The sequence below is a fragment of the Periplaneta americana genome, chromosome 9 (genome assembly GCF_040183065.1).
Source record: "Periplaneta americana isolate PAMFEO1 chromosome 9, P.americana_PAMFEO1_priV1, whole genome shotgun sequence".
NCBI lineage: Eukaryota > Metazoa > Arthropoda > Insecta > Blattodea > Blattidae > Periplaneta > Periplaneta americana.
The window spans coordinates 20,226,925-20,252,976 of NC_091125.1; the positions used below are offsets into that span (position 1 = coordinate 20,226,925).

General features: G+C 35.9%; 1 protein-coding gene across 1 annotated transcript in view; it reads left to right on the forward strand.

Moving 5' to 3' along the window:
- LOC138705821 (nose resistant to fluoxetine protein 6-like) overlaps positions 1-26,052 on the forward strand; it is a 358,549-nt gene that overhangs the window by 219,232 nt on the left and 113,265 nt on the right. The window lies entirely within an intron of this gene.

The following is a 26,052-nucleotide window of genomic DNA, read 5'->3' on the forward strand; positions in this document are numbered from 1 at the left end:
ATTATTCGCTGATGATCAGATAATAACAACAAGCACTGAAGACGTATTACAAAGAGATATTTTTAAATTGAACGACATAAGTAAACAATATAATATGAAAATCTCCGTAAAAAAAGAAAAGTGTTGGCCTTTAAAGGACTAGACAAAACCAGAGTAAAAATAATAATTGAAGGAACAATGATAAAGCAGGTTAATAGTTTCAACTATCTAGGATACCATAGCTATATGTATGATAATAAAATAAGTAAATTTAGTTATATATGTGGAACAATCAGGAGGAATTTAAGTAAAACAAAATAATGAAACTCAATTGAAATTTTATAAAGTAATGGCGGTTCCGATATTTCTGTATGATTCTGAATTTTGGACAATAACAAGGAGACAAGTATCAAGAACTGAAGCTGCAGAAATGAAATTCCTAAGACTTGTAGGTCTAGCGACCTACAGTACACAAAATTGGACAAAAAGAGAAACGAAGACATTAGACGAGAACTGAACATATTCAAATTACAGCACAAAATAGCTCAATATAAAACTAATTGGCTGAAACATGTCAATAGAATGGTTGACTCCCGTATTCCATAATAAATCCTAACTTATATGCCAAGAGGAAGAAGAGCTATTGGTAGACCTGGAAAACGTTGGATTCAATAGTTTAATCCTTCATGAGAATGGAGCTGGACTATTTGGGCTTGATTCATGTTTGGCTGATAATGATGATGATTATTATTACTATTATTATTATTATTATTTATTATTATAATAATTATTATTATTACTATTATTATTATTATTATTATTATTATTATTATTACTACTAATACCTATTAGTAATGCCGCTGGTACTTATTATACATATTACTAATTCATACTTATAAAATACGCGTACAAGCTTGAGAAGGTTGCAAGTAAGACAATTATTATTTTAAAAAGTAAAAATAAAGAAGTAGCACTCTTGTAGATTGCTAAAAAAAAGTACCGGGGCAGTGCCCTAGCGCTTGGCACGACTGCCTTTAAGAAACCTGGAGGTTCATTGCCCTTCCTCACATACAGTAAGTCCGCCATCGGTCCCTATCCTGAGCAAGATTAATCCATCCCATCTCTCTCAAATCCATTTTAATATTTCGCCCCATCTACGTCTCGGCCTCTCCAAAGGCCTTTTTCCCTCCGGTCTCCCAATTAACACTCTATATGAATTTCCGGATTCATCCATACGTGCTACATGCCTTGTCCATCTCAAACGTCTGGATTTAATATTCCTAATTATGCCAGATGAAATATACAATGCGTCCAATTCTGCGTTGTTTAACTTTCCCCATTCTCCTGCAACTTCATCCCTCTTAGTCCCAAATATTTTCCTAACCACCTTATTCTCAAACACTCTTAACCTCTGCTCCTCTCTCAAAGTGAGAGTCAAAGTTTCACAACCGGTAATATAATTGTTTTATAAATCCTAACTTTCAACTTTTTTGAGAACAGAGTAGATAAGGGCCGGGCATGAGAGCGGCTCCATTTGGTCGGCCAGAGCTGCTCTCGCTCCGAAAGACACTTCAATTCCAAGCCAGAGCAGAACGCTCACTCAGTGGCGGACTCGCATTACAGCTACCTTCCCTGCATTAATGTAACAAGAGCCACGGTTGTTCTAGTCATTCAGTCTGTCAGTGCATAATAGTTTATAAGGATATTACATCAATCCATTGTACATTTATAGAATTTATAACACTCTTATTAATTTAATGATATAAACTTCGCTCTATGCACACACACAAATCATTAGGCTTATTTACATAATCCATACGCACATACTGCAATATCCTCACCACGGTTCTACGAGACAGGCATAAGGCTTCCACTTCCCCTACTTGCTGTTCATCTAACAATATAATTAAACATCACTTGATGAAGTTACCTTCGTTGAATGTTTTCAATTCCTTTGCAATTTCGTGGCAAATTTTGTAGCTAATTCTCATAGCCGATTCACTAAGTGCATTATTGCCATCCTGTTAATATATAATATAATATAATATAATATAATATAATATAATATAATATAATATAATATAATATAATATAATATAATATAATATAATATAATATAATATGATGCCTATATAATATGATATATGATATATCATGAACTGTAATATACTATAGTCTACTATGACATATCATAATACTTGTGTAATTTAAAATTATATATTACTAAATGTATAATAACCTATAATGCAATGTAAATATCAAATAGATGCTCTAATGTAATGTACCTGAGAAACATTTTCTTTAAGGTGTATTAATTTATGGCGTTTTTATTACCAACATATTTTCATATTCAGTAGCATGTTGTAAATAATAATGCTGTTGGATATTAAACTTCTTAATCAGTTGGAGTGTTTTATGACAAATTAAACACTTTGCTAATCCACTGCTCTCTACCAAAAAGAACTCCTCCTCCCATGATACATTAAAAGCATTGGGAATAGCGGGACGGTTAGTGTATGAGCGGAAGCTCCATCTTCAAAGTTCGCCATCATACTGCAGAGTCACCACTGCACCGACACTGAATGACGTACAGTATGCACACGTCAGAGCGCTCGCAAGACCCGCTCTTTAAAGCACACAGCGCTCATTTCTCAGAATCACGTAATGTGCCCAGCCCTGGACTAGATGATAAAAGCTTGTTTAAAATGTTATGTTTTATTTAACGACGCTCGCAACTGCAGAGGTTATATCAGCGTCGCCGGATGTGCCGGAATTTTGTCCCGCAGGAGTTCTTTTACATGCCAGTAAATCTACTGACATGAGCCTGTCGCATTTACGCACACTTAAATGCCATCAACCTGGCCCGGGATCGAACCCGCAACCTTGGGCATAGAAGGCCAGCGCTATAACAACTCGCCAACCAGGTCGACATGATAAAAGCTTCTCATCCGTATAATAACAGACACTTCTCATATTTATTCCACGTTTAATTTCCTCCCGAGTGTCATTTATATTTGTTACTGTTGCTTCAATGTATTTGAATTTTTTCACATCTACAGATAAATTTCCAATTTTTATATTTCTATTTCGTACAATATTCTGGTCATAAGACATAATCATATACTTTGCCTTTTCAGGATTCACTTCCAAACCTATCTCTTTACTTGCTTCAAGTAAAATTCCCGTGTTTTCTCTAATCATTTGTGGATTTTCTCCTGACATATTCAACGACTACATCTCTGTACAAAATTATAACAAGCTTACTGCTATAAAAATAGGAACACAGATTTTAAAACAATGAATGACGAATGAGAATGATTTTAACTCTATTGACTTACTAGTAACATATTGACAGTTGGGATATGATGTGATTGTCGAGTAGACGTAACTTAACATTAAGAAGGGAACTTAATTTTGTATAGCATTTCTCCTGATTGTTTATACAGGGACATTATTTTATTTTTACTTCAATTATTATTGTACCTGAGTTTTTTAATGTACTTCACTCCCACTCCTTCTACTAGTAAACTTCCAACCGTTCACGACACAGAGCCGAGGGCGCGTAAGCAGTACTGAGTTATTGAATATAGTACGTTCCTGAAATATGTTCGCGTTTTCCAGTGACGAAATAGCTTTCAATATTGAATCATATTTTCGCACAGGTACTGTCGTCCGTTTGCCTATGTCGCATCCCGGTTTCCCCCACCAGCTTCTGTTCGCCCTTCTGTAATGTCTAGTAGCTGGGCTATCTTAGCTCTTTTCTGAAAACATTAATTTCAGTTAGGATTTGGACGTCTACCTAATATTATACAAGTGTTTAAAATAACTTAAATAAAAGGGTCTCGTTAAGTAATTAACTGTCACGTGACCCCCCCTTTTCTACGACCCTGCGACAAAACCATTTGAACGGACAGTAGATAGCATTTCTGAGTAATTTTATCTCTTCGGATCGGGCAGAAGTGAAGATTGAATTTACAGTACGCAAGGTACTCTTTTATAGAGTAGGTACAGAATTATTACAACATGAGTTACTCGTACGAAGGACGAAACTGGTACAATAGTCTATAGTGTGATAATCAGGCCACGGATGTTCGGTACGTCTGTGTTCTCCGCGCGACTACGGCTTCAGATAGGACGGGGGGATTGTGCTGGTAGTTTGCGTTGCAAGTGCACAGTGACAGTCACAACTAATAACAAAGCGGGCACATACAAGTACAGCATACGGACGAGGTAACCGAGTCATGGCGAAGCCAATTACATTCAAAGAAGTGCAGGTAAGCGGACGTTTTGAGAACTCACAACATACGTGTTATTAGAAGCGGTGTTATAAAAGTTTAACAATACTACTTTGAATTGTAGGTGAATTGTTTCGTGGAGGAATTTGGAGGAGGTGAAATATTTTCTTCGAATGGAGAATTTATAATTTGTAGATTTTTCCGCACACAAACTAGAGGCTGGAAACGAGCGTTCATTGAAAGACATTGCAACACAAAACAACATAAGGCAAGTGTAGCTTTATTGGAGCAGGAAGTAAACAAAGTTCCATCTACTTCTCTCTCAAGTCGGAAGTATACATTTTTTCGGGACGTCTGTGAGATAATGGTGGGGGCCAACATTCCATTCCATAAAGTAGAGAATGTTTTTTTTAAGAACTTCATAGAAAAATATACAGAAAAACAACTTCCTTCCGAATCAACTCTTCGCAAAAACTATCTGCCAGATTGTTATGCAGATGTTTTAAATCAGATAAGGAAAGCGGTAGGAAATAATAAGATTTGGGTTTCTGTGGACGAAACGACTGATGAAACAGGGCGATTTGTAGCATATGTCGTTGTCGGAACATTGAGTCCTGATGGACCTGGTGAAAAGTTTTTGTTAACCGCAGAGGTACTTGATAAAGTGAATCATGCATCCATTGTAACACTATTTGAAAACTCAATGTCTCTTTTATGGCCAGACGGAGTTAAACGTGAAAATATCCTCATGCTAGTCACCGATGGCGCTGCTTACATGATGAAAGCAGGCAGACAAATAAAATTAAGCTACCCTAACATCTGTCACATGACTTGTCTTGCTCATTGTCTTCACAGAGTAGCCGAGACTTTGAGGAGTTCCTATCCAGATGTGGACCGGTTCACATCAAATATGAAAAAAAAATATTTTTAAAGGCACCTACTAGGTTACAAGTATTTAAAAATATAGCGCCAGAAATTTCCTTACCTCCAAAGCCAATCATAATACGTTGGGGTACTTGGTTGGATGCTGCAAGCTATTATGCAAAATACTACGAAAAAATAGTAGACGTGTTAGCAGTGCTCAATAGTGAGGATTGTTCTTCAGTTGCCATAGCTAAAGAGTTAGTGTCGGAACAGCTGAGAGACCACATTATGTTTATTGAACAGAAGTTCAAGGATATGTCAAAATATATTAAGCTGTTGGAAACAAGTGCCATGGAAATATCTAAGTCTCTTAAAGTAGTACAAGACTTGCCCACAGCCCTAGATCAAGTCAGAGAGGGGCCCGCCTAAGCAGTGACACAAAAACTGAAAACAATTATTGACAAAAATGTTGGATATTCTGATCTTTGCCAAATACGTGATCAGCTAGCAAGTACTGAAAATCAAACACATAACAGTGACAGTGAATACATTCAGTATTTTAAGTTTGCACCCGTCAAGTCTTGTGACGTGGAAAGAAGTTTTTCGCGCTTAAAATCGGTTCTGACAATCGAAAAAGTTTTCAATTCGAAAACCTTCGAATGTACATAGTCATACACTGTAATAAAATGTACAGAGCACACCATTAAATTCAATGTATTTTCCAAGGTTATTAATAAAATATATGTTGTTCTAGACGGAAGTCACTTTTCAAGCGGATCTGACAGTACCTCCTTTACGGAAGCGGGGTTGGAATGAGTTTATGTTGACATTGAAGTCGGTTACTTACGTACGTGCAGCAACACAAGTCTCCAAGATCCGGGCCTTGGTGATAATATGCACAAAAGAACTGAAGCCTGTATCGAAATGAACAGCCACCATTTTAAAAAATGTGTTTAAATATCCATATTATGATTATTTTTCAATGTAACTTCATTCTTTATATTGTACGCTAATGTGCTGTAACAGTACAATATACACTGCGTAATTAATACGTCCGAATGGATAGCTCAATTCGTGACTAAAACACTAAGTGTTAATACAGTACAGTATTTTGATTAAACAAAAACCTAATGAAAATTATCAAACTCAAAATTACGATATTTCTTAGTTTACATAAATGGATAAACTACTTTTCTTCCCTCCTATACCTAGTAAAGTGATTTCTATTTTACACCTGTATCATCGAACTCCAGTCGTGGAAGTGGTAGCAAACGGTGTTTCCTGTTTCAATCGTTAATAGAAAGGTATAGCCAGATTAATATTAAAAATGTTAGTAAAAATAAAATGATGTTCCTGTACAATATTACATTACAAATATGTGTAATTACAATACAAAAATTTATAAAATCATGGAAGTTCCGGTACAGATAAATGTACGACTGTTATAGCGTGCAGAATGTATTTGTTGTTGTTGTTAACTCTATAGCATCTATTAGTGCTTTATGGTTGTGCTAATAGATGGAGTTACTTGTCAACAATGTGACGCTGAAACATGTGTTCAGGTTACTGCCTAGCGACAGTCCTGATATATTGTATTTTCTCTTTTTATAACAGGGACCGTCAAGTGACTACACTCTCGTGCGTACGTACAAACCCTCAAGCCCTGACGTACGGCTGCGGGCAAGGGTAACTGCTTCCACAGTGGCGGAGCTAAGAACTTGTATGTGAACCAAATTTGTGATAAGAATGTAAATTAATTTCAGCTTTTAATTGAAGCACGCTTTCACTGTTAATTGCACTATACTGAAAAACAGTACTCTATACAATTTTGTACAGTTAACTATATACGAAACAAATTTTTGCATGTTTGCACAATAATGAAACAAAACAAAATATACATTTTTATACAGATTAATATACTGTTTGTCTTCTTCTCATTGCTATACAAATCAATTAACAAAATAAAACAACAGTACAAACGTTGTCATTCAAATACAATTCTCTAATAATAGTACTTTTTCTTAAACATCAGAGATCCGCTGCGATTTTTGCAGTTTTCTGTTAGTAAGCAGCTATTTAATTCTCGGAGCTATTGTTTTAGTACCAGCCAATCGCAAACATGCTTTCAATTGTTCATCACTTAGTTGTTTCTGTGACGTGACTTTGTAAACTTCATTAAACAAAACAGTGTTTCGCATACGTAGGCTGTCCCGAACATTTACAACGTTCTTGCAGCAAGATTGTACTGTTTAGGAAACCTTTCTCGTGGAAAACAAGTATAGAAATGGTTAATACTTTTTGTTTTGATACTTATCCTTTAGCTCAATATCGCTTTGTAAATCAAGTATTTCTAATTGTAGTTCAGCAGGAATATCCAGGACACTCACTGAAAAAGATATTGCAAATATCTTAAATTGTTGTTCAAGATCTCTAATATCCTCAAATCTACGTTCGAAACTTCGCACAATTGTTGCATTATTCTTATGTATTCTTTCATGTCCAAGGCTTCTAACAGGTTTCCCATGTACATCCATAAATAAGGCAGTTTCATTTTTAAGTGCGAGAAAACGTTCCAGAATTTTTCGACTTCACCACCTTACCTCGGTATGGTAGAGTAAATCCCCATACTGTTAATACCATCAAGCAGTGCCCTGAAGTCCCTGTGATTGAGTCCTTTAGACCTTATGAAATTAATTGTTCGCATAACAACATCCATTACATTGCTAAGGTTCATGTTTTAGCACATAAATATTCCTGGCGCAAAATGCAGTGCACCGGTGCCCCCAAGCGACCTCGATAGGTTCCACCACTGATAGACTGCAGTGTACAAGTGTACTGCCCGCAGTGGAAGCCGTAAGCAGGCCTGTACGCCCTCTCGCGACCTTGACTCGACTTGGCGGAGCCTGTTTTATAATATAAATTGGTCGGCGGGAAAAGGAACATAAGTAAAAAAACAGTCGATTTTTCTGTTGTACCTAATCACATGTCAAGTATTTTTTTTAATTTTTGACATACTAAAATTTCTTTTATGTTAAATTGAAAAGGGTCTTACTTTAACCAACAAGCATGAATTTCATTATTATGCTTATATTTAGTTTAGAATAAATTAAAAAAAAGTCTCTCCTGAATTTTTTTTTTTTTGAGTTATGTGCATTTTCCCGCCGACCAAAGAATAGTTTTGATGATTGGCTAATTAATATTAATTCGGCACACTCACAATCACACACAATTCCAGACTCTAGGCACCTACACATTTTTTTCTTAAAAAAAATTCACCGAGTGCCGAGTCCGGGAAGCCAGCACGGAGGTAGTTGCAGAATGTATTGTAAAATATTTTATATTACCGCAATATAATAATGCATGACCATGACAAATTAATAACCCTTTCGTCTTGGCAGCCCTGCGAGAGATGTGAGGTATAATAAATCGTTGCTTTCGCTATGAAAATTCACTCCGAATATTGGTCTACTCAACAAATAGTCAGAAATCTTCATTTTAAAAACAGGCTCAGTTAAATTTACTAATTTTAATTCTTCCTAAATATTCGTTCTAAATATTTCGAATCTTTCGTTTCACTTAAAAGGAGGACAAAAGGCGTCCACCTTATACATTATATTTAGGAGGATGCCGTTTTTAAAGTCCAAAAGCAAGCTGAAAGCTGGACATCTGGCAACCTAGTAGAGACCCGTCATTGCAATAAAAGAATCCCCGTACTAACCTAAGCGAAGCTACGATGAAATAAGCTGGAGTAAGGTAAAAAACAGAATTAAACTTAACATAATAAATCATACTCGCGCTACCTACGTTATCTAAACGACCTTATATCTACTAAAACTGTATGGGTGTCCTTAAGTAGGCAACAACGCTTCAATAATACGTTCCAGTTCCCAGCAGAATGACAACAACGTGCAGAATTTTATCAGATATAACTGTAAATGTAGGCCTATCTCTTGTATGTTGGTGGGGATATACGAAGGTAAGCGACACTTATGTCATCGTTAGCTATAATTTCTAAGTATTGTACAGTAATACAGTATTCGTAATGTTGCGAGATATGCATTCTTCTTCAGATGGTAATTTATTGACAAAGGAATATCCGTATTAGAATATTATCTCACACCAAAGTGTACCGATTGTCAAAATCATACCATAGTGTCGAGATTAATAAGCATGAAAACTCTTCCTTCATACAACCTGCCCGCGCTAATGATGTTTAAACTGACTGTTTATCTTTCGATTATCATTGCGATATTTCCAATGATCTTGACAACAAATTTTGCGTAAGTTCTCGATTCATTCCTTCATGATTATTAACGTCAAAATATTCGTCTAATAGTTGTCGCCTCTCTTTTAATGAGCATTCCTCGTTTTCAAGAATGAAACGAAAGCGAATAAGTTACTGCCTTTAGGATTTATCTCATGTTCACACAATTATGTAAGGAACAATTTAATATATTACTGTGATGTGTGTCGTGGGAAATCAACATTTTCCAATGAAATAAAGCATAACAGACAAAAAGGAAATTGTTAAGGTGAGACATATTTTCCCTTGTATGTTTCTGTACCTGAGAGCCAGAGTGGCGTAAGTCCACTTTTTTTTTAAATGATATTATTACACATTTGAAGTGCTCTTATTGCGATGCATGAGTGCCACAATGCAACAAGTCTCTAATAACAGTAATAAACGAAATAAACTAGATTATAATGATGCAAGTCCAACTCACTTTAGAACCAAATTGAAGTAAGTCCACTTACTACTATTTGGCTCTAATAATTTTCATAGGGAGCAAATGTAAGTCCACATAAGCTATTTTAGCTCTTAAGTTTTGGCTAAAATGTACATAACGCATAACTGAAACTATGCGAAATCAAATTCATAAGGAATATTGGAGTAAAAACAGGTCCTGGGATTCAAAACGTCAATTTATATCATCATGTGTCACGAGTAAACCAGTACAACGGAGCAGACCAAGGGACTCAACAAGGGCAAATATGAGGACACAAAGTAATGTGTATTCTTTTACAATAGAAACTGCAAAAGAATCAGTAAGTAAGACATTCTTTCTGAATACATTAGCCATCTCAGAATCCTTTATGAGAGTAGCATTGGTGAAAACTTCGGAAGTTGGAATGGTGAAACCTGATAACCGTGGCAGACACTCTTCATTCAGTAAAACTCCTGATTGAATAATTGAGCAAATAAAAGCCCACATCAGAAAATATCCCTCTTACGAAAGCCATTATAGTCGAGAACGAACAAAGAAGAAATATTTGGGAAGTCATCTTAACATAAGTTATCTAAAATGTAGGCACTTTACTTGATGAATGTAAAGCTTCCGGAGTTAAAGAAGCGAAGAAATGGCTATTTAGGCTTATCTTTAATGAAGATTTCAATTTAGATTTCCACCAACCAGATGTTGATACATTTGATACATGCGACCGTTACTGTATACAGTTGCATGATGCTTCAACAGAAGAAGAGATTAAAGCCATAAAAGAAAAACAAAATATGCATATGGAAGAGGCAAATATGAGGTACTGCTTGAAAAAGGTGGATAAGGAAATTGCAAAAAACAATGAAAAACACACAGTTATAAAGGCTGATCTGCAAAAGTGCTTGTCCATTCCAAACCTCACAAATTCACAAAGTTTTTACCTCAGAAACCTATGGACACTAAACTATACAGTTCATGGCCCAATTTCAGGAAGGTCTTGGTGTATGCTATGGGATGAAGTGACTGGAGGGCGAGGTGGAAATGAAATGGCGTCTTGTTTCTTAGTCTGGGCAAATGGAAGCATAAAAGATAATGAAACAGAAGTCTTAACTGTTTGGACCGATAATTGTGCAGGACAAAACAGAAATTTAATTATGGTAATGATGTATATGTGGCTCCTTAACAAGAATAGTAGTCTGAAAGAAATTAACAATATATTCCTCACGAGAGGTCATACTCACATGAAGGTCGATGGAGACCACAGTATAATTGAAAGGTCAAAGAAACTTTCAGGTATGTCTATATTCATATGCAATGACTGGGCTAACTTTATATTGAAATGTAAGAAGTCACCTTTTATTGTGAAGCGAATGCAGTTGAAGAATTTTAAGAATTTCCACTCATTGATGAATTCCACTTCCACTCCGCTTATTTCTAGGAACAAAACTCTCAGAATAAAGCATTTTTAATTTCCTCACCAGTGTGGCTTCAGTTACGAAAAATTCTGATGGAATTCTTTTCTACAAAATCGAATTTGGTGGAAACTTTCAATCAGTAGATTTGAGAAGAAATACAAGGAAACTATTAGACTCCCCCAAAATTAAACTCCCATAATTGAACTCCCACAATTGAGGATTTTCAAAAAGAAAAATGGCACAATAAAATACAGGGATTTGATGATTTTTATGCAGTGGATTCCAGAGGAATGTAAAGAATACTTGAGGGACTTGCCACATGCTGAAGGAGAAGAAGACTTCCCGTACTGAAGAACAGTTCAAGTGGACTGTGAAATCTCTACAGTTTGTAATTCTTTAATTTCACTGTTTTATTAATGTATAATTAAAATGGCTATTACATCACATATAATTTAAATAACATTTTGTTTTTGATAGCTTTAAGGTTTAGATAGTGTTGGGTATATTAATTAAAATAGTCTTATTAATATAACATCAGGTTTCTGTCACTTATAACAGCTACTATACGTGTGTAAGACATAAAAAATAAGTGTTGCCTAAGTGAAACCCATTAAACTGAATTTGAATGTATATTATATTAAACTACTGTTATTTGTATTTTGATACATGAAGAAGAATTTAAATATGACTATTTTGTATGTGAATAATAAAATGTAAGTCCAGAAAGTATTACTTATATTTAGAGCTAAAATAACGCAAGTCCATTTAATTCCATTGTAAAAAACCGATGGAAAATGAAAGGTGTTGATCATGTAAAGAGTAAGTAGTAGTCTATACAACATAAATATGAGATTCATAAGAAAGGAATAAGAGCGCAAAAATAACAAAAATATGACAATTTTTTTTGTTTTTAGGCTCTCCTGTAAAATTATTGTTTTGTGACTTGCGTCACTCTAGCTCTCAGGTACAGGTTTCATGCATTTTGCAATAATTCAGTTCCTTTACCAAGTTTAGGAACGGTATTACGGTAACAGTTATAGTTTATTTTGTGAAATGTTATTCACAAGATAAAGCCTACGTTATAAATGCCATATTTGCCGATATACAAGATGCAAAAGCACCCCTCTTCTACATATATTCTTGATAACATAGCATTTTCACTACAAATTATCACGTCCCGGTACTTCATAAAAATTAATTAATTAGCTAGCACCTCTCTTCTACATATATTCTTGATAACATAGCATTTTCACTACAAATTATCACGTCCCGGTACTTCATAAAAATTAATTAATTAGCTAGGTCCTTATATACAGGGCTGGGCAAAACACTGACATCCAAGTATTTCAAATACAAATACAAAATACTTCAAAGTATAGTATTTGAATTACAAATACAAAATACTTTTAAAACGATTAACCAAAATACATTTGTATTTCTAATACTCAAAATACATTTGTATTTCAAATACTCGATACAATATATAAAAAAGTAAGAATATTACTGAAAATCTAAAATATTATGTTAACATTAAAAGTATTTTTTATCTCGAAGTTTTATATAAACGCTGTAACTGAACATTCCTCCTTTTCCCAGTCAGCAATGAAATTATGCTACACCTAAATAATTACTGCTCCCTTAAAAAAAAACAGTTTCTCAAAACGTTCATCAAATAAGGATCCCCTTGCTGATAAATGAATAAATCCTGCAAAACAGAACAGTCTTTCTACAGGTGCAGAGGAACACAAACTTATATTATACATTATAAAAGCTTGTTTCACTGTTGGGTAATTCTCTAGAGTGCACAGGGTTGTCCCTTTGCCATTGAAGAATTGTATGAGCTCATACTCCGTAGTAGACAAGTTCTTTTCTTTTTGGTTTTCAAAGTTGTACTAGAGTTGAAAACATAAAAATTGTTTTCATCATCTTCATCGCCTGAACTGTCCAAGGTGTAGCATAGAACTGCTCAGCTGATTTCACACACATATTCTGTATTCTCTTCTTATCATTTGGTGAGGCAGTGTCAGGTAGCCATCTCATTTTAAGTGATGAGTGGAAGCAAGCTGCCAAAATAGCTCAATTAGCTTCTGGAATTAGATCAAACATCGCTTTAAATCTTGATGAAAGCGAACTTATTAGGACTGGAGTTACTTGGAATAGATGGCGTAGATTAGTAGATAACAGAATATGTAATCTGTTTTGAGGGAAATTAATGTGGACAAAAGTTGGGCGTAATAGCGCGTCTTCTCATTTTGTATTAAATCAAGGGCTACAGCAATGGGTTTCAGAACTGCACAATATTCTTCAAGGTACTGAAACTCAGCATCTTTGAAGGTTGGCAATCTCAGTTTTTCACATATACTGTTTATATCATGATTGAATTGCAATATTTGAGAGATTGAGTCATAAAGAGAATTCCATCGAGATGGGCAAGGAAACTTTAATGACTATTTCAAGATGTCTGATATAATTTCTGAGGATTTGAGTCTCCTAGACGCATTCCATAATGCTGAACATTTAGCAAGTGTTGGTGATGGATCCTTGATGCTGTTGGAGATTTCTTTATGGCATTAAGGTAATCAGTTGTGGCAAGAAAACTAAATGTATGGCTATCACATCTGAAATGGGTAGACAAATAAGACAAAAGTTCATTCTTCAAATCCAAATCCAAAACTTGAAGGACAAGAAGAAGAAGAAGAAGAAAGTATTTTGAGTATTTGAAATACAAAATACATCAATTTTATGTATTTAAATACAAAATACAAAATATTTTCGAAAATCCTTACAAATTACAAAATACATGTATTTCAAATACTGCCCAGCCCTGCTTATATATAAAGAAATATTCAACTAGGAAACAATGTACTTTAATACCTTTTCATTTTCATCCTCAAAATCTAGAAATTCATTTCGAAAACTAAATTAAAAATAATTTCAAACCTTTTCCACATCAGAAACTTAGTCGTCATACAATAAATCATCCTCTATTCTCTAGACCAGCGGTTCCCAAACTTTTTCAGCCACGGAGCCCATTTTGAAGCAAAAGTTTCTCGTAGAGCCCCAAGAAATGTTTACTTTTTAGTTTTATCTGTCTACGTTCTGTGAAGCATATTTCACAAGAGACACACACACACACGCACACGCGCACGCACGCACGCACACACACACTCACACACACACTCACACACTCACACACACACACTCACACACACATTTATTAATGCTATTGAGTTAGAGAATTTATAAGGGTATAAGTATTACAATGTTAAGTGTCAAGATATCGGTATGTTAAAAACTATCACATTTTAAACAATCTGTTCGAACATATTGAAGAGAGATGCTTCATTGCAGTGGTCATGAGGCTTCTATCTTATGTGCTGTGCATCGGTGTATTCTATGGGTGGAGATGAATGAGAGTAGAAGTGAGTGAAAGAGGAGGTGATGACATATGAATTAGAGCTTAATGGTGAATTAAGTATGCATTGTCTATCTGTAGCAGTATCTTTGTATTTTTTTTTAAGTATGGGCTATTGTTGCCTATAGTGATACATTTTCAAATGATAAGATAACGGATATGTTCATTTTTCTTTTTTTATTTTATTTTTAATTATTATAATTTTTTTTTTGACAAAAACAATAGTTATTATCTATGAATATGAACTATAAAACTGGCCAAACATCCCGAACATTAACTATTATTACTGCATAGTATATAAATAAGAGAAATATTTATAAAAACCTAATAAGAAAACCAAGGCATGTAGTATTACGCTGTGTAATGGAACATGTTGTATGATGAAATAAAAAAAAACAAAAAAAAAACACACACACATATTAATAAAGGAAACAATAGTAAAAAAAGTACTGGATATAATTTATTTAAATCTACAAAATAATATTAACAAGTAGTTAAGATGTATAAAAAATGTTACAATGTTACATGTACACCCGAAGTTAATGTGAAGAATGAGCCTGTTTCTTGCGACAGAGTTTGTCAATATCCGGTGTCATAGAAGTCAGTTGAAGACGTATATCTTCTTCTGTGTCCAAACAAGTTCGATATTTTGTTTTTGTAGCCGTGTATCTCGAAAAGGTCGTTTCACTGAGGTACACAGTACCAAAAGTCAGTGAGAGAAATTTAAGTTTTGAACTTAATATCAAAAGATCCTCCCCTGACATAGCCCAAAATTTGAAAATGGTTTGCTTTTAAATTATGCCTGACAGTGGCTGTTCGAAACCATGTCTATAAGGACCTCATATCTGAAGCAGTGAGGGCTGCTGGTTTTGACATCACTGGAAGTGGATCTACAATCCACTCATATTTCTTTAGAATCGATTCCTGAGTGTCCCTTGGAAAGTATGAATTGATATTTTGAAGCAAATTGTCAATGTGTTCTTTCATTATTGTTATGAATGAGACATTCATTGTTATGTTATTTTCTTCTATAAAGTTTGAAGTCAATGAGATAAGATCCTTATTGTCGACGCTTTCTATGTAGAACGCTATCTTTTTCTTCAGTGCGACAATTTCGTCATCAGCATCGAATATAGTGTTCCGTTTACCTTGTATGTGCTGAATTCATTTTTGAAAAATGTCTGCCAAGTAACATAATTTGTACAACCATTCCTCATCATTCAAATAATCTGCTAGCAAACTGTTCTAGTAATTCAAAAGTGAAGAAACTTCCGTTCGAAGTTCATGTAATCGGGACAACGATTTACCGCGCGACAACCATCGCACTTTTGTGTGTAATATTACTAACAATGACTTGTGTATACTACCTATATCTTCACACAGGATTTGAAGTAGCCTACACTGCGAAGATGGTGCCTTAAAAAAGTTGATAATTTTGACGGCGTTGTCTAGTACCTGCTTTAATAACGCTGGCATTTTTTTGTTGCGAGGGCGTGTCGGTGTAGTACACAGTGAATACTTGTTCAGTTTTTGAAACTTTCTTGATCCTTGTAACAGCACCAGCAACAGAACCTACCATGGTCTTTGCGCCATCTGTGCACACGTCAATGCAATTATTGTCTCATGGTATCGAGTTTTCAATGAAGAAGAAAAAATTTCAGTACCGCTTGTAGAAGATGGCAATGGCTGCAGAACAAAATATTTCATGAAAGAACCTGAAAATTCATACCGCACAAACATCATTAACATAGCTAATCCGGCAAAAACCGTGGATTTGTCAAGTTGTGATGAAAATTTCGTTTAACTGATATGGGAAATTATGAAATATTTACATATTTTCATAGATTCTGGATTTGATTACGGAAATCACTGGAAATCAAGTTTGCAGTTTTCTCGTCCACCATGCATTTCACTACCTTCACTAATAGTGGTTTCATAGTTTCAGCAAGGGTGAGGTTTACCACCAAGAGTCTGGTCATGACTAACCAAGTACGACGTTTTCAGTGCTTTCTCGTTGTTTGTTTTTACAGTTTTTACAAGAGGTAAAATTTGTCTGAACTTCATGGAGTTCGTCACTTTTCCTTTCGAAATAGTCTGCAGTTTTATTTGTGAATTTTTGAATTGAGAAATGCCGTCTAAGCTTGGCAGGGAACATAGAACTATTGGGAAAAATGTTGTTACAAATCACACACTGTGGACGTTCATCAGCAAACTCAGTGAATCCATGTCCAAATATAAATCACAATGAAATGCATTAAAGGTGATATGTTACAGTTGTATGAACACTAATAAGTAGTGTTCATACAACTGTAACATATCACCTTTAATGTATTTCATAAAATCAATGAACACTGTATTATTGACCTAACATGTGTGTTTTATCATTAAATATAAATCACAATATTTTCGTTTGTTACTTTCAATACATCTATACTAGGCATCGTAGACTCTGAGACAGGGTCATGTTCAACATATTCCGAACTCAATTCCCAGGAATTCGCACTATCTTCTTTGAAAGTAAGATTATAACTGTTGTTATCTCCCTTTGACTGAGCACTGGTTGATGGCTAATGAATCTTTAGTCTTAGGGAGCCCGTCTTAAGCCACACTTCCGTTCAACGAAAGTTTAGCTAACACATTTGCTATCAAATTAACATGTAGGTATACAGTATATATATTTTTTTGAGGTAACATCAGTCAATAGATTGTAGATTCCACGTACCACGAATAACAAACGCTGCCTGCCCAGTATATAAAAAATAAAATAAATTTCGAGAATCATTGAGCACTTGGCAAGCAAGAAAGATCGAGATATTTCCAGTACGAATAGATCTAATATTAATGCTTCCATGTAGCAAGAAGAACGTGAACTACTTTCTCAGAAAGTATGTTTCGCTTGATGGAAGTAGTTTCCGTTTTCCCCGCTAGAGACTAGATAGAATTAGCAATTTTTGTCAACTTCATAACTTCCGCGGACGGAGCCCCTGAGAATCATTCGCGGAGCCCTAAGGGCTCCGCGGAGCACACTTTAGAACCGCTGCTCTAGACATTAGTAATGCTACATTTATTAAACGATTTAACAATTGGCTAAAATTCCACATCCCATGAAGCTGATCATTCACAAACCTGCAAAATGCTAGAACTTTTCCGAGATTCTGTTTATGTTACTTAAAAAAATTTAGACATTGCATCCATCTTTTTCACTTCCCCATCATACAAATTTAAATGGTTAGTAAATGAAGACATCTAAGCATTGAAGCCGGCTGGTTAGGCCTCCTGCAATAATTGCAGCTGAGTTAATATTTTTTTACAACTTCTGTTTTGTGACATCGAAAGTGATGCCATTCTACTAGCAAGGGTGACTCTCTTAAACAGTCCCTCAGGCCGCCTAGAACACACATTATACCTGTAAAATTTTAAATTATGTTTTATGCTCGACCATGCCGAAATTTAGTATTTATACACCTGGTAGCAGCCCTTTAATGGACCTCATTAAAGTACACCTATTCATTAAAGTTCAGGTTTTCCACCAGTCACAAACACCATTGTAGCAATATGAAAGCGCAAGTATCGATAATCTCGGATATGCAATCGAAAGACAACTAGCGAAACGTCACGGAGGCTGGAAATCCAATACTGTCGCAGAAGGTTATGTCCTGTTACTATAATAATTAGCGTTAATTGTAAATAATATTCAAATAAATTCAATTTGTCATCTCGTTTTTCAATGTCTAAATCAATTTAAAGGTTATATCAAGATTAATGTTAATTTTACTCTCTAGATTATATCAAGGTCAATGACATTTATTCCTTGGAAAAAATTAATACTTTCGCATCTGCGCACATCTCACAATTTACGAGATATTGCACAAGGTCAATTCCGCTTTCCAGTCAGATAAGAATAATATGAATACTTATGAATAATTTCAAATTACAAATATGGTCGAGCATAAAAAGTCGTATGGAACTTGCCTATAATGGTAATTAAGACGTTCGTATGAAAATTATGAAACTCGCTTGCGCTCGTTTCATAAACATACTCGCGTCTTAATTACTACCATTATAGGCTCGTTGCATAATGTACTATTATTTAACGACGTTCGCAACTGCCGAGTTTATATCAGCGTCGTCGGGCTGTCGGAATTTTGTCCCGCAGGAGTTCTTTTACATGCCAGTAATCTATTGACATGAGCCTGTCGCATTTAGGCACTTATCCTGTATATCTGAATGTTTGTTTATTAATCCTTTGGTATATCTGATAATTAAAACGTAGTTTTGTACATACCCTATGTCTGTGGACATCCATTTCCCATAATCTGTTTCATGGATTTTTCCATATTTTGCATTTACAAATCTATTTATCTCGTAATTATGCAAATGAAATATAATAATTTTTAATTAATAATAAATGGATCCTTATCTAGTCTACACAATGTTTGTCCACTTCAAGAACTATTAGACTTCGTCAGTGGCGGCTCATGGGTATTGACTTAAGGGGGGGGGGGCTGCATACAAAAATAAACCAAGCAACTTACTTTATTTAAATATTAGTTCCATGCGCCTTGTCTTGTAGGTTGCAAACTTTTGAATCATCTTCTTATTAAAATCCGATATGTCGTTTAACATAGTCTTTACAATGGAAAACATAGCTAATGCGGTCAATCTCTCTTCTCTCATCGTATTTCTAAGATAGGAATTTTCTTTCTTCAAACACGAAAAGCAACGTTCTGGTAAGGAAGTTGTTATTGGTATAGTATAGCTATGCGTAATAGTTTCACAACTTCTGAAAATGAGGCCTGCAAGTTCTCAGATAGAAGAAACTGCAAGAGCTTGACTGCGTCACTGATATTTCTGAATTCTTGTCTCTGATATAACACAGTGAGTTACGTTTTTAATTTGTCTTTATCGAGCATTGGGAAAAGCTTCACACATACATTTAAGTCATTTTCAGGAAATGAGCTTTTGTAGCATTCAAATTTTTCTTGACACAGAAGAGAAGACAATATCAGATGATCTATGAACTGGAATCGGGTGTTAGCTTGTGTAATAATGAGGTCACACACTTCCTTGGCTGCCGCAACCCTTGTCTGAATCCCTTAGACCTTACGACGCTTTTTAGGGTTTTCATTTTCACAGATCTCACTGCTCAACTGTGCACTGTTCCGTATTGTCTGCATGGCATTAACAAAGCTTGATATGCAGAGTCGGCCTCGGTAGCATAGTCGGTTGCGGTTCGATCCCGGTCAAAGTCGATGGCATTTAAGTGTGCTTAAATGAGATAGGCTCATGTGAGTAGATTTACTGGCATTTAAAAGAATCCTGCGGGACAAAATTCCGCCACACCAACGACGCTGATATAACCTCTGCAGTTGCGAGTGTCGCTAAATAAAACATAATTTAATATTTTATATGCAGATTTGAACCTTAGAAATATCTAACTGGCGATGTTGTAGTTGGTTGTATAATATATCTAAATGATACATCAACAAATGAAAAAAAAAAAAAAAAAACTGAGCCAGAAATTGAATTCGGGATCTTCAAGAGTACGCACCAGGGCGATTGCCCCATTTATTATGATGTTGTTAGATGTTTCAGATTCCATTATGGTTTGAAAAAATTCTAGCAATGGCTCCTTCTTCTCATGAACAACATTTAGCCTACTGTTCTTATTTAAAACTCCATCTTGTTGCCCCAGCTAATGGAATTGTCTTTCAAACACATTAATTTAATGCAGACTGTGTGGAGATCGAAAGAAGAAAGCAGGGATACTGGACACATTAGCAAAAAATATGCGAGCTTTGTAGGTTATTTTGTTTAGCGGCTCTTTCCATTATGATTGTCAACTGATGGGCACTTAATTTCACATTTCTCCTGAATTGTTAAGGCACTGAACTGCATAGACTACTCACAACGTTAAAGAAAATGCATTTAAAACTGTGCGCTATTGACAAACTGCTGCAAATTTTGCAGCGCCAGGAAACTCTGGATTCATGGCAAGGGGCTAGCAGGGGGAGGGGTAAAACCAACGAGTTAGAAAGAGAAAGATATAGAGTGGTCATTGCGCCGCCATGTTTGAAGAAAATTGAACGACCGTCCACCATGAACTTATGCGCCCAAAACAAAGTGGGCGTGTCAAAATTTCGTTTGCATAAATCAGTTAAATTGAAGTGGAAAAACCTAGTATTTCGTCAAATACGTGCTAGGAACTTAATCTAAACTTATGTACGCTAAATTTAAAACACTTGAGCTATTCCTAGAAGGAATGCTTAAAAGAATAACCTAAGCAAAATTGTCATGTAGTATGACAATAAGTCCTAGCAAATATACTGAAGAAAATGTTAATAGGCTATTCCTTGGTTATTTTAAATGCGACCTGCAAGATTGCCTATAAAATGAACGAGTATGAATCAGACGATTTTATTAAATTGTTTTCCCAGTCTCTACACGTTGCAAAACTATTTATTATACCATAAGATATAGAATGAAAGTAGGCCCTAACTGTAGTAAAGAACCTCTAGCTCCAAGCTTGTAACTTGGGTAAAACATGACCAAACAGTTTTTTTTGTTACAGTAGAGTATAATTATCGAAATGTGAATGTGAGGCCAACAGCCGACTGGTCTGTCTGAGCCTTTCAAGGGCTTTGGCACCACAGATTATTATTAGTGTATAATTAAGCACCCACGTACAATAATGGGGTAAGTAGTTACGAAATATATTCATACTTACCCCATTATTGCACGTGGATGCACAATTATGTTCTTTGATGTCTTTCCAGTCAAAATACTAACAACAATACGATCTACCCCAGAGTTTTGCGTTATTTTGGATGCGAGTGTCGAAATACAATTTTAATATTTGATTGCTATTACTGGGTTTGAAACGGAATTGTAGTGGTTTTATCCGTGTTTAGTTTAACTTTATTACTTGTGAACCATTTATTTGATTAATCGTTTGTCTTCGAAATAGGCCTACTTTTTATAAGCTACAGCTCACCGTCTTCTTCTACGTATAAGGAATAAGGACAGAAGGAGCAGAAATAAAGGATCCAGGTGTCGAAATACAATTTTAATATTGTATTGCTATTTGTTTTTCACTGGGTCTGAAACGGAATTGTATTGGTTTTATCCGTATTTAGTTTAAGTACATTACTAGTGAACTATTTATTTTGTTTATGCCGGGCGTTGTTATACATTTATGCATGAAAAAAATGCTGCTAATTAACAAAACTATGGACTTAACTTCATAACATATACATGAAATATGACATATCAGTTGTCTTTTTCCTTTTGACATTGCAGTTATAAGCAGCACACACAACAGACATGTTTTTTTTTTGTTTTTTTTTTTTATAGTTCTTACCCCCGTTATACAACATTGTAAGCAGACGAATATTTACAACGGTGGGCGCTTAATTCATATCTGACGTGTTTCGCAGTGGCACCGCAAAGACCTCTGTACAGGACAACATGGCCACTCTATATTCTTCTCTTTCTAACTCGTTGGGTAAAACTAACGCGCAAAGCTTCCGAGACGAGACTGGCAGCTCCAGGGGAGGAAGTGACTTCACCCTATAGTCCTTGTTTCTGGTTTCGCTCTGGCAGCACCAGGAGAGGAAGTGACTTCACTAACGGTTGCGTGCATGTCAATGAGAGCGAAATTTAAAAAAAAAAATTCGAGCCGCTAAATAGAGACTGTATAATAAATGTATTTCACAACAAAAAACGAGACACGAACCAAAATGTCTGGGGATGCTGCAGCTCCGCAGCCCCCCTTCGAAAGCCGCCCCTGGACTTCGTGCTTTTATTGTATTAAGTAGAATATTGTAACAAATGAGAGCAATCTCTCAGAATCGACAGTAAAGGAACGTTCGGAAAGAGAAATTTATTAATCACTATATCGTACCTATATAGGCTACAGACCTAGAGAAGCATATAAAAGAGTAGAGAGGACCGATTTTTGAAGCATTTGGCATTAGTGTCCTGCAATGTTCAAACATGATAGAGGCAACCAAGACATTACAAACTTTGTCTTATTTCATACTAGTCATACCTCTGCGCTTCGCTGCACGTCTTGTTATAAATAAGTACCATTGATTTAAATCTGTTATACAGTACCATATGTACTTGCAAATACAGCTTTGCTATTAATGAATAGATCTAATTAATTTATTATGAGTTATAAGTCGTTTGCTCCTGAATTATTTTCAAAGTTATGTTTAGAAGTATGAATGAAACTGTTATTACCATGCAATACACTCTGGAGTTGTTCAATTAATTGTACTTTTAAGCCTGATATTACGATAGACCTATAGGTATCCTACAAACAAAACTCAGCTCAAACTCCTCTTAACCCCCTGCAGTAGGCGTGTTCTTTGATAAGCGGCTACTGGTATAGCTATAACGGCTACGGTTGCGGACATATGCACTCAAAGAGCAACTGTAACAATAACCAATTAAATGAATATAACATTATAAGATGTCAACATCGTTTCTTTCTAAGTCACAATCGGTATCTATATTCACTGGAACTGTCCTCATATTTAAATTTTAAATATTTAAATTAAATAATAATAATAATAATAATAATAATAATAATAATAATAATAATAATAATAATAAGAAGAAGAAGAAGAAGAAGAAGAAGAAGCGCACAATGTGCATATAGTTAGTAACCTAATTACGATTCGCAAAATTTTGTTAATGACACTGTTCTACGTTCGCACTTCGCTGCATGGTATCTGTCACAAATGTCTCCACAGAGCTTACATACACAATGATCATTCGGCTGGTGGTATTTTTCGACGCTACATAATTTGAAGTGAAACCCATGGACTGCGAATCGCGTCATCACATGTCTCAGTTCGTAATTGGCCTTCTTCCATTCAGTGTTCATCATTGCGTCCGTGGCGTAGAACTCCATACATATATCTTCTGCTCTCTTTGCCTTTAGTTCCTGGAGTAGGTCCTCATATGCCTTCGTAGATGACAGTAGCAGTTGATATCTCAGATCTTCGATGTAGAAAGATTCCTGGGACAATACGTAAGTAAGACGCGATGGGGTGTATTTGGATAGACATAATGCTTTCTTCAGGAATGTCGCTTTGACGCTCTCGATGTCTGCTAGATTGTTTTTCCTTAGGTGTTCCCATATCAAATCTATTCTATATGTTATTATGGGTGTGATTTTGAGCTCGAAAAGCTTCATTGCTGTCGACAGGGATATCTTGTGTAGGTTTTTTATTCCATTCATGGCTATCACTGCTGCTGCTGCTCTTTCCTTTACATGCAATGTGTATACATAGCCCTGCGTCTGCATGGTGATCTCTAGATATTTGAAGTGTGGAACTCTTGTCAGTGGTTCCGTTCCATACATTATGACGTCGTTGACTGCTGCTCTACCTCCTCTCCTGAATGTCATTGTGACTGTCTTCTTTTCGTTTAGGATTAGCTCATTTTTGTTTGCCCATTCTTTAAGGTGATTGAACGTTGTCTGAAGGTCTTCTATGTCTGTGGATAGAATCACCATGTCATCCGCATAGGCGTAGATTTTGACATTGTCTGCTTCAATGTCTTTGTAGACATCTGATGTTGCTATGTTGAATAGCAGCGGGCTTAGCGGATCGCCCTGTAGCACTCCATTTGTCTGTTCCAGTGGCTGAGATCTGTCGATATTGTCGTCAATTTGCACATAGTTACTTTCCATGATGCTCCATAATAGTATTGTGATGTAGTTCTTTCCAGTGATGTTCTCTAGTTTATCTATAAGCATTGTTCTGTTGAAGAGATCGAAAGCCTTTGTATAGTCTATAAAGACTGCGTGTAGTTTTCCTTTTTGCTTATTTAGTGCTTCTTCTATGTGTTCCTGGAGGCACATCATCGCCTGAAGCGTAGACTTCCCTTTTGTGAAACCGAACTGCACTTCTGGTATTGCATCTTCTATGAGCTTGTATAGTCTTTTCGTTATTAGACTTAACAGTATCTTAAATGGTGCGCATTCCATGGCTATGCCCCTGTATGAATTTGGGTCACTTATATTACCTTTGCCTTTGTACAGGACTTTTAGTGTTGCACACCTCCAGTTCTCTGGAATTTTTCCTTCTTCTAGGCATTTATTGTAGATTGTTGTCCATATTTTTTTTGAAATAAGTTGCCGTGGTCTTTAGGTGTTCGTTAAAGATCTTGTCTGGGCCGCAGGCTTTCTTCATTTTTGGCGCGTGCATTGCTTGTTCAACTTCTCCTACGGTGAATGGTACCACGTCTGTATATATGTGCTCCAGTTTGGGTCGTGTTTCTCTGTTCTGGAGTACGTTTCTGAAATGATTCTCCCATACAGTCATTGGTATATCCTTCGGGAAGCGTGGTTGTCTTGGTGATATTGCCTTGTACCATTGTTGCTCTGCCTCTTCTATTTGTTTGCGTTCTTCTTTCTCCTGGAAGTTTTCTTTTGTCCGTTTTATTACGTTTTGTATTCTCGTCTGCTGACGCTGTATCTCTGAGGTGCTCCACTGTTTGTGTACTGAGTGCTTTCTTTAGCGCTATCATTGTGTGTTTCCTTGCTTTGCAACACTCTTGATTGAACCAAGGTTGCGCCCTTCTGTTCTGTCGATTGCTTTTCAGAGTTGCGTCTTGGATGCACCGTTCCATAATTTTTACTGCCTCCTCTATGTTGCAATTTTGTATGGTGTCTGATATTTCTTTGGTGTCCGTTTTTTCTATTGCAGCTAGATCCAGTTCTCTCCTTATCTTCACTCTTTCTTGTTTCTTTGCTGGTGCATTGGCGACATATATTGTTGTGTCCATTGGCAGATGTTTCCTCGCGACTACACTTTCTAACACTTGCTGTCGCGATGCTTCTTGGTTACTAAAGACTAAGTCGATTGTGCTGCACCCGTTGAAACTGATGTATGTTTTGGCTTCTTTCTTGTTAATCAGCGTGAGCCCTTCTTCTTCTAACAAGTTGATTACTGCTTTTCATTTGTGGCGTTCTGCGTCGATTCTACAGTTTAAGTCTCCCGCGGATATCACTGGTGCTTTTCGTGGTATTGAATTTAGTGCTGTTGTTAACTCGTCTATGATGTCTTCCTGTCTGTAGTCCGGCTGAAAGTATGCGCATATGATGACACACAGATTAGTTTTGACCATTAGAATATTGTTTGTTTTTAACATAATGTTGAATGGCGATAGCCTGGCTCTTAGAAGCAGTGTGATGCCGCCTTTCGGTCTTTCATGTACACCTTGTGTTAAATTAAATTAAATTAAATTAATATTTAATACAAAACGCTATGCGACTCCCTGACTCTATAGCAATAACACGTGTTCAGTTCAGCACAAGAACATAATACGTGCGCATGTGCATAGTTTCGGTTGTGTGATTGGAGACGGGGAAATGCTGGGAAAGGGAGCATACGTCATCTGCGCGAGACAGTCAC